Genomic DNA, 8174 nt, shown 5'->3' with positions numbered 1-8174 from the left:
CTTACCACAACCTGCTGTATAAATATATATTTATCTGTGTAATCATTTGTTTTACAAAACTTTTTAACCCCTTAAGGACACATGACATGTGTGACATGTCATGATTCCCTTTTATTCCAGAAGTTTGGTCCTTAAGGGGTTAAAGAAATGTTTTTTTTTTCTTTTCACTAGAATTTTTGTGCATGCTCTAGATTTATTTAATTGTATTTGGTGAATAAAGATGTGGTGGTATCAAACTGTACTGCGCTGTTACCCAGTCCCCACCAGCCTTTTATTTTATTTGTAATATTTTTTTAAGGTTGGTCGCACCCATTAAGGGCTGGTAAAGTTTGAAGATGGCAAGGTGCAATGCTCTCTACACCCAGAATGTGACTCCACTCTTTAAAGCTGTTGCCAAATGAGAATATCTAGGAGACAGCAATACGCAGGTACCATGAGTCTGGCCCCTTAGCCAATGCTACGATAATGCAAAGTTTAGCTTGTACATAGTCATTAATGTAGGGGGAGGCTTTGGGGGCTGAAGCCCATACACAGGTGGAGGGGGCAGGTGAATATTAGTGTTGTTTTCATTATTTTTTTATTATTATTATTACAATTTGAAATCGGGCAGCTTCTTCCTCATGCAGCCATATATTCTCAAAACAAAGAGTGTTATAGTGCTGTTTCAGATCACCTATGGGGAGTTGGTGATGTCCCGCAGGTGACTGGGGGAAGCGGTGCATGGGAACATAACTTTACTGCAGCCCCCCTTCTCTATTAGTTGGGTAGTATGGTGGGATTGCATTGAATATGTAGAAGAATTCAAGGTGACATTTAAATTTATGTCCAGAACTGGACATAGAGAATTTTACCCACATCATATAGAAAGTGGTGATAAGTGGTGACAGCTGGGTCACATGGGCTGGTGGCACTTAAAGACTCCTTGGTAGTTAATATGTATTTTGCTGTGGTTTCCTTTAAATGCGTGGATATTACACCCACACACAGACATCATTTGTACCTTCTTAGTTATTTTTGCATATTTGGGACTTTGAATTTGCTATCTAATCTAAGGTGGTTATTTGGAAAATCCTTTGAAGCATGGTATTTAAACATTAATTTATTTTACAGATGCATTTCTGTTGTATCTATCTAAACAATCTAATTGATCTACCTGCTCTATCTCACCCTGGGAAAATAGCTCTAGCAATGACATCATGTGCTGACATCATAATGTGCACAGTATATAGACCGATGGTAGGATTTTGTAATTCTGAGCGGATGTGCTGACATAATGTGCTCACAGTAGATGGTTTTGATTTCCTCTGGACGGATACATTATGTTTTTCAAGCAAGAAAATAATCAAAAGGAGTAACCGGGTACATGTAACGTGGACTACCTATATATACACAGAGTGGCCTAAAAGTAGGTATACAATTAAATAAAAGAAATTCATCATAACACGTTATATGGGTACACGCGCACACACACACTGACAAACAACAAAGTGACGGTTACATTTCAGGCATTTACATAACAGTGTGGCAGTTGGAAAGAATATTGGAGGGTAGGTAAAAAAATTTAGAACTTAGAATGCAATGTTACATATACTGTATACCTACTTTTGGGCCACCCTGTACATATCTGTAATTTCAATGATGGGAATTTTGCTGCTTATAACTCAAAACAGGGAAACCAAATTGTGTTCCCTTCTATCAGCATTCCGTTATATTGGCTTTCTTTTGAGGATCTTATTAATACAGAAATGATTAATACAGTCAAGCTTATTTCAGAAAACAATGGCAATTTGTTTTCACAGGTATATACATTTTTTTTTTTTTTTTTATCCACAAAGTGTGTGGGGGAGAGGGGGGTTTGTGTTCTGTTTTTTCTTCATATTCTTTTGTGGTTTTGCTTTTTTTTGTTTTGTTTACTTTGCATCACTGGTGATGCCCATAATGGGTGATCTTCTCAGAAAGGTGGCAGGCCCACCCACTGTATGTGGCCTATCAGCTTGGTGTTAACGCATACCACGCTGACCGACAGACCCCAGGCCAGCCCCACAAACACAATCCATGCAGGGAGCACTGCATGGTCCCAATGCCCATCGCACGGCACAGCACGGCACGGCACGAGCTGTCTATTCTTGTGCTCACACTGTGCTGCATGTGGACGGGTTTCAAGATATCTCATTTACAGGACACCAGAAAACAACTCTGTGACTGCAGGACAGAACCCTCAAATAGGAAATGTTCCACGGAAATTAGGAGAGTTGGGAGTTCTGATAATGATGCTTAGAGTGTTTCCTTAATCAGAAACACTTTTGTTTATGTGCACAAAACTGCCTACACGTATATGTAATAAATGTTGAGGAAATTTTTAATAATGCAAAGGGTCCTCCTTTTAGACATACTTTCATCCCTTTGTTGGGGGGGTTGTTGGTTTTTTGTTGTTTTGTTTGCTTTTTAAAGCATTGGTGCTGTAGATTATATGTTTTGCATATGAAATGGTGAGATAAAAAAAAAGTGTGTGTGTGTGTGTGTTTGTTTTTGTGGCTAAACATGTATTATGCTTTTCATTTAAGACTTCTAAATACCTACACATGCGTAGCTTTGTTTTATGTGTTTAAATGTATGTATATTTTATTTTTATTATATTTTATGACATACTAAAAAAGTCCTTAACCGATTTATACTTTTCTGTGTGAAGTGTTTGTTTGGTAAATATAGTGATATGCAAAAAATTGACTGTTCACCAGAGTTGCCTTAATTAAAAGAAAATGTCACAGCAATGACAAAGTTAACGTTTTTAAAAAAAAAAAAAAAAAAAAAGCTTCTTGTTTTGAGAACCTTTTGAGAAATCTACCATTAATTGTCTGTAATAGGATAAGAGACATTCTGATAAGACCACCACTGAGCATAATCAAACATTCTTGGCCGATAGTTGTCGAGTGCAATGTTCTCCCACCTATCAGCAGTAGGGTACAATCCTACTATGTAGATGTTTTTATGTATAATGTTTCAAAGCAAAGGAGCTTCAAGTAATTTGGAAGAAGTATATTAAGTTAATGCTTATGATGTTTGCTACTGAGCCATTTTAAGCATCTACCCATTGTATGGGTTACGGTACTAGTAGGCTGGCGACGACATTCTCCAGCTCTGTGTCAAATCATGGGGCAGCTCTCATTTGCCGTATTTCCAATGTAAAAGTTTTACTTCTGCATTAGCCGTGCTAATTGTGTCTATATTTGGACACCGGTAATAGGCTGAGAAAGTTTTATCAGACTTCCTACAGATGCTTAAACAGCAACTGGATGCATACTTTCAAAAACATTACATTCAGGGGTATGATTTTTAATCGGTAGGGTATTCGCTTCTTGATCAATGGAGAGCTCTGACTGCCATTCTGAAGTCAAGAAGGAATTTTTTTCTAGTTTGTTGTAAAATTGGAAGCACTTTGACCTGGGTTTTTGTCGTCTTTTGGATCAAGAGCAAAAACACACAAGAAAGGCTGAACTTGATGAACGCATGTCTCTTTTCAGCCTATGTAACAATGTAAAAGGTCATATTAAGCTCTAGATTTCCAGACTCCACTTTAACAGTTTGTGTCCTTATAATTAGCTTGCTGCAGGGCAACTATGTAAAGTTACCTGACAAGCCGGTTTCCATGCATGCCTCCAAGCCTCTTTATCACTCCTAATCACTGTGAGTGCTAAGCAGTCAGGAAGTAACATGACCAGTGGTCTGACTGACAGCCAGGGGGGTGTAGCAAGCTTCAGGTTATAAAAGTTCTAATTTCAATTGAAAGGACACGCTATTCAGCAAGTTAAAGTGCTTTAGGGGTCTGGAGTGTCCCTTTAAGGGTTTTAAAACTGAATCTTCAGTATATTTTTTTTATTTTATATCAGTATAACTGTTGCACAAATTGTACTATAACTATTGCACACACAAATTGTACTATCTAATCCTAAATTTAATTATGGGCAGCTGAGATTAAAGGGAAACTCCAGTGCCAGGAAAACAATCAGTTTTCCCCGGTGGCTGAAGGGGTGAAAACCCTTCAGTAACTTACCAGAGGCAGCGCCGATGTCCCACGTCGCTGCTTCTTCCTCCGCGCCGCTCCTCCCAGTGATTGCGTTGGCCGAGACTGATCCCGCCCACCGGCCGGGGAGACCTAATGCGCATGCGCGGCATTAGAGCTCCCCATAGGAAAGAATTGAAAATGCTTTCCTATGGGGAAATGAGCGACACTGGAGGTCCTCACACAGCGTGAGGACGTACAGCGACGCTCTAGCACAGGTTTTCTGTGCTATGATACAGGAAGTGCCCTTTAGTGGCTGTCTAGTAGACAGCCACTAGAGGTGGAGTTAACCCTGCAAGGTAATTATTGCAGTTTATAAAAAACTGCAATAATTACACTTGCAGGGTTAAGAGTAGTGGGAGTTGGCACCCAGACCACTCCAATGGGCAGAAGTGGTCTGGGTGCCTGGAGTGTCCCTTTAATTCTTTGCACTGGTGTTCTTGTTGCGTAGTGTGATTCACCCCTTGCGCTTTATATAAAAATCGGTAACTATTCTTATCTATCTTACCTATAACATTTTTCTTTCACCAAACATCTGTTTTATTTCATCCTGCCCTTCTAGTAGCCATGGTTTCTATAGTTTCCAGACAGAGAAACGATAAAATGATAAAATTGTGTTTGTGTGTTTGGTAACCACAGTGACAACAGATACATGGAATATATCAGATTTTCTCTGTGAGCCATTTCTTACCCATCACCCTCCTCCCCCCCATAGAACATGTCTACTGTGGCAACGTGATAGATTACAAGGACATAATTCCTGACCTAATACACTATCCAGGCAATGGCACCTTGTCCTTTTTATCTGGCATGTCGGCTGTGAAACCTTGGGACAAAACCTATTCATTAACAATAATGGATTATAAGTGGTGACTGAGCCTAAATATATCCGATGCTTTTTTTGCTGCAATTAGGCTATAGCGATCTGATCAGAACACTTACTGTATAAAACGTGCAATGAAATACAGTTATCTTTAATTACAATTTAAAACCATATGTGCGGTTTACCCTGACACTGCTATTTTTTGGCCTTCACACTTATATACATTTAATATTTAAATAATGACACCATCATACAGCAATAACCATCAGCATCTTGGTTTGCGGCGCTAAATAATATATAGATTTTTTGGTTATTTTTACGGCTTATTTTTTCCCCTCTATTGGTCACTTCTCGTTTGATCTGCAAATAAAATCAACATTTAGTGGCTGTCCCCTGACTATCAATCATATTTCTTTTTGTTTCCATGGACAGAATTTTGAATTGCAAAACATTAAATGACTCGTTCATTTATTTTCTTTGTTTGTTTTGTAATTCGTTCATATGGCAATTCGGAGATTTGTTGGAATTGCCGTATATACTCGAGTATAAGTTGTCCCGAATATAAGTCGAGACGCCTAATTTTACCCCAAAAAACTGGGAAAACGTATTGACTCGAGTATAAGACTAGGGTGGGAAATGCAGCAGCTACTGGTAAATTTCTAAATAAAATTAGATCCCCCAAAAATTACATTAATTGAATATTTATTTTGTGTATATAATAAATGCAGTGTGTGTGTATATGAATGCAGTGTGTGTGTATGTGATGCAGTGTGTGTAACCTTGGTGGGGGGTGGGCATTTTTATTATTTTTTTATTATTATTTTAATATTAAATTATTTAATATTATTAAAATTTTTATTATATTATTATTTCAATTTTTATTTAGATTTTTTTTGTCCCCCCTCTCCCTGCTTGATACATGGCCAGGGAGGGGGGCTCTCATTCCCTGGTGGTCCAGTGGTGTGCACTGTGTAGGAGGGGGGCTGGCAGCAAGCTGTAACTTACCTTTCCTGCAGCTCCGGTCAGCTCCCTTCTCCTCCAGTGTAAGTCTCACGGTCTGAGTGCCACGCGGAGCATTGCCACGGTAATCCGTGGCAACGCTCTGACCCTGCGGCTCTCGCGAGACTTACAGTGGAGGAGAAGGGAGCTGACTGGAGCTGCAGGAAAGGTAAGTTACAGCTTGCTGCCAGCCCCCAGCAGGACCGCCGGGCTTGTAATGAGCCCGGCGGTCCTGGTCTGTATTATGGCAATGTAAGTTGCCATAATACAGACATTGACCCGAGTATAAGACAAGTGGGGGTTTTTCAGCACAAAAAATTTGCCGAAAAATTCGTCTTATACTCGAGTATATACGGTACTTCTAAAATTGAATACAAAAGTCTCTTCACTAATGCATATTATATTAGAATCCCAATAGCACAAATGTCTAAAATCTAAAAAGATTAAGTGTATAGCGTATCCATTGATAGATCCTGTACAATAAGTGTCGGTTACTTGCCTTTATGCGAGCCCCTCCCACGTGGATAGCTCCCTTTCACTGAAATTCTCCCAGCTACAAGGTCAGTGTATGGACGTTCGGTGGGATCTTTGGTCGGGTGCCATCTGACCCACCAGGGAGCATGGCTCACTTAGCAGCCAGTGCCTCACACTCAGGGCCGGCCTTAGGCCTTTAGGCACCCTGTGCGAAAATTCATCACCGCGCCCCCCCCCCCCTGCCAGTCATACCCCATCATCCATGTGTAGTGTGTGTCAATATTTGTTATGTTTATATATAATATTTATTAAATTAATAATTATTTAAAAACAAAAATGTATTCCCCCTTCCCTGTTACCTTGCAGGGAGGGGGGGCATGATGATCTCTGGTGATTCAGTATGCTAAGAATCTGGTCGGCGCCTCTACCAGGTGCATAATAATATTATGTAGTGTGCGTGGTGTCTGTGTGCGATAGGCGTGTAGGTTGTGTGTAATATTTGTAATGATTGTATTGTGTCATATATGTGTGTGATATTTGTGCTGCACACAGTCCCCACACTCCTTCCTGCTTCCCCCTCTCACTTACCAGGCAGAGGGTTCAGTGTGTGTAGCTCCGCCCCCGCTGGTCGTGTAGCTCCGCCCCCGGCTCTCTAATACACCAGAGTGGAGGATAATAAATCCGGGTGCTGTGTTAGGGGTGCTCAGAGCACTCCTATAATGCTGGTTTTGCTGTGCAGCGTGACCAGCATTAGGGGAGAGCTCTGACTCGGAGCATTCACTCACAGCTTTCACTGGGGCCATGTGTGAGCTGTATCAGCAGCATGGCGCCCCCTACTGGCATGGCGCCCTGTGCGGCCGCACAGCTCGCACACCCCAAAGGCCGGCCCTGCTCACACTTCAGGTCCAGGTCCTGTTCATCTGCGAAGGCGCAGATCCCTGGACTCTCCAGGCAGTGTGCAGGCCTTATGGAGAAAGATTTGGATGAGTCATGCCTCTCTATAGCTCTCCTCAGTGCTCAGTTGAGTGCCTAGAGTTCTCCAGTTCACTTGTCCTGTTGAACCTTGGCCTTCTGATGTTCTGACCCTTTGCCTGTTTTATCAGCTAAGAACCTACGCTGCCTGGATTGACCTTACCTGCTGCCTACCTCCTTTCCTGAACCTTGCTATTGGTCGTACACACAGACACACACACAGAGGCAGACAGTAATACACACAGACACACTAAGAGGCAGACACACACATAGTCATACACACACAGAGGCAGACAATAATACACACAGACACACACACACAGTCATACACACAGACACACACACACAGACACACACACAAAGTCATACACACACAGAGGCAGACTGTAATACACACAGTCATACACACAGAGGCAGACAGTCATACACACAGAGGCAGACAGTCATACACACAGACACACACAGTCATACACACAAACACACACACACAGAGGCAGACAATAATACACACACACACACAGAGGCAGACAGTCATACACACAGACACACACACAGTCATACACACACAGAGGCAGACAGTAATACACGCAGTCATACACACAGAGGCACAGTCATACACACAGACACACACACAGAGGCAGACAGTCATACACACAGACAAACACAGACACACACACAGAGGCAGACAGTCATACACACCGCAAATGATTATTTTTTTTAAATCCTGGCTGGCTGTGCAGCCGCACGGCGCCCCCTGCTCCATGGCGCCCTGTGCGGCCGCACAGCTCACACACCCCTAAGGCCGGCCCTGCACACACTGCCCCAATACACACACTGCACACCCAT

Source organism: Pelobates fuscus, chromosome 13 (genome assembly GCF_036172605.1).
Source record: "Pelobates fuscus isolate aPelFus1 chromosome 13, aPelFus1.pri, whole genome shotgun sequence".
NCBI classification, from domain to species: Eukaryota; Metazoa; Chordata; class Amphibia; order Anura; family Pelobatidae; genus Pelobates; species Pelobates fuscus.
This window is presented reverse-complemented; position numbering follows the sequence as displayed.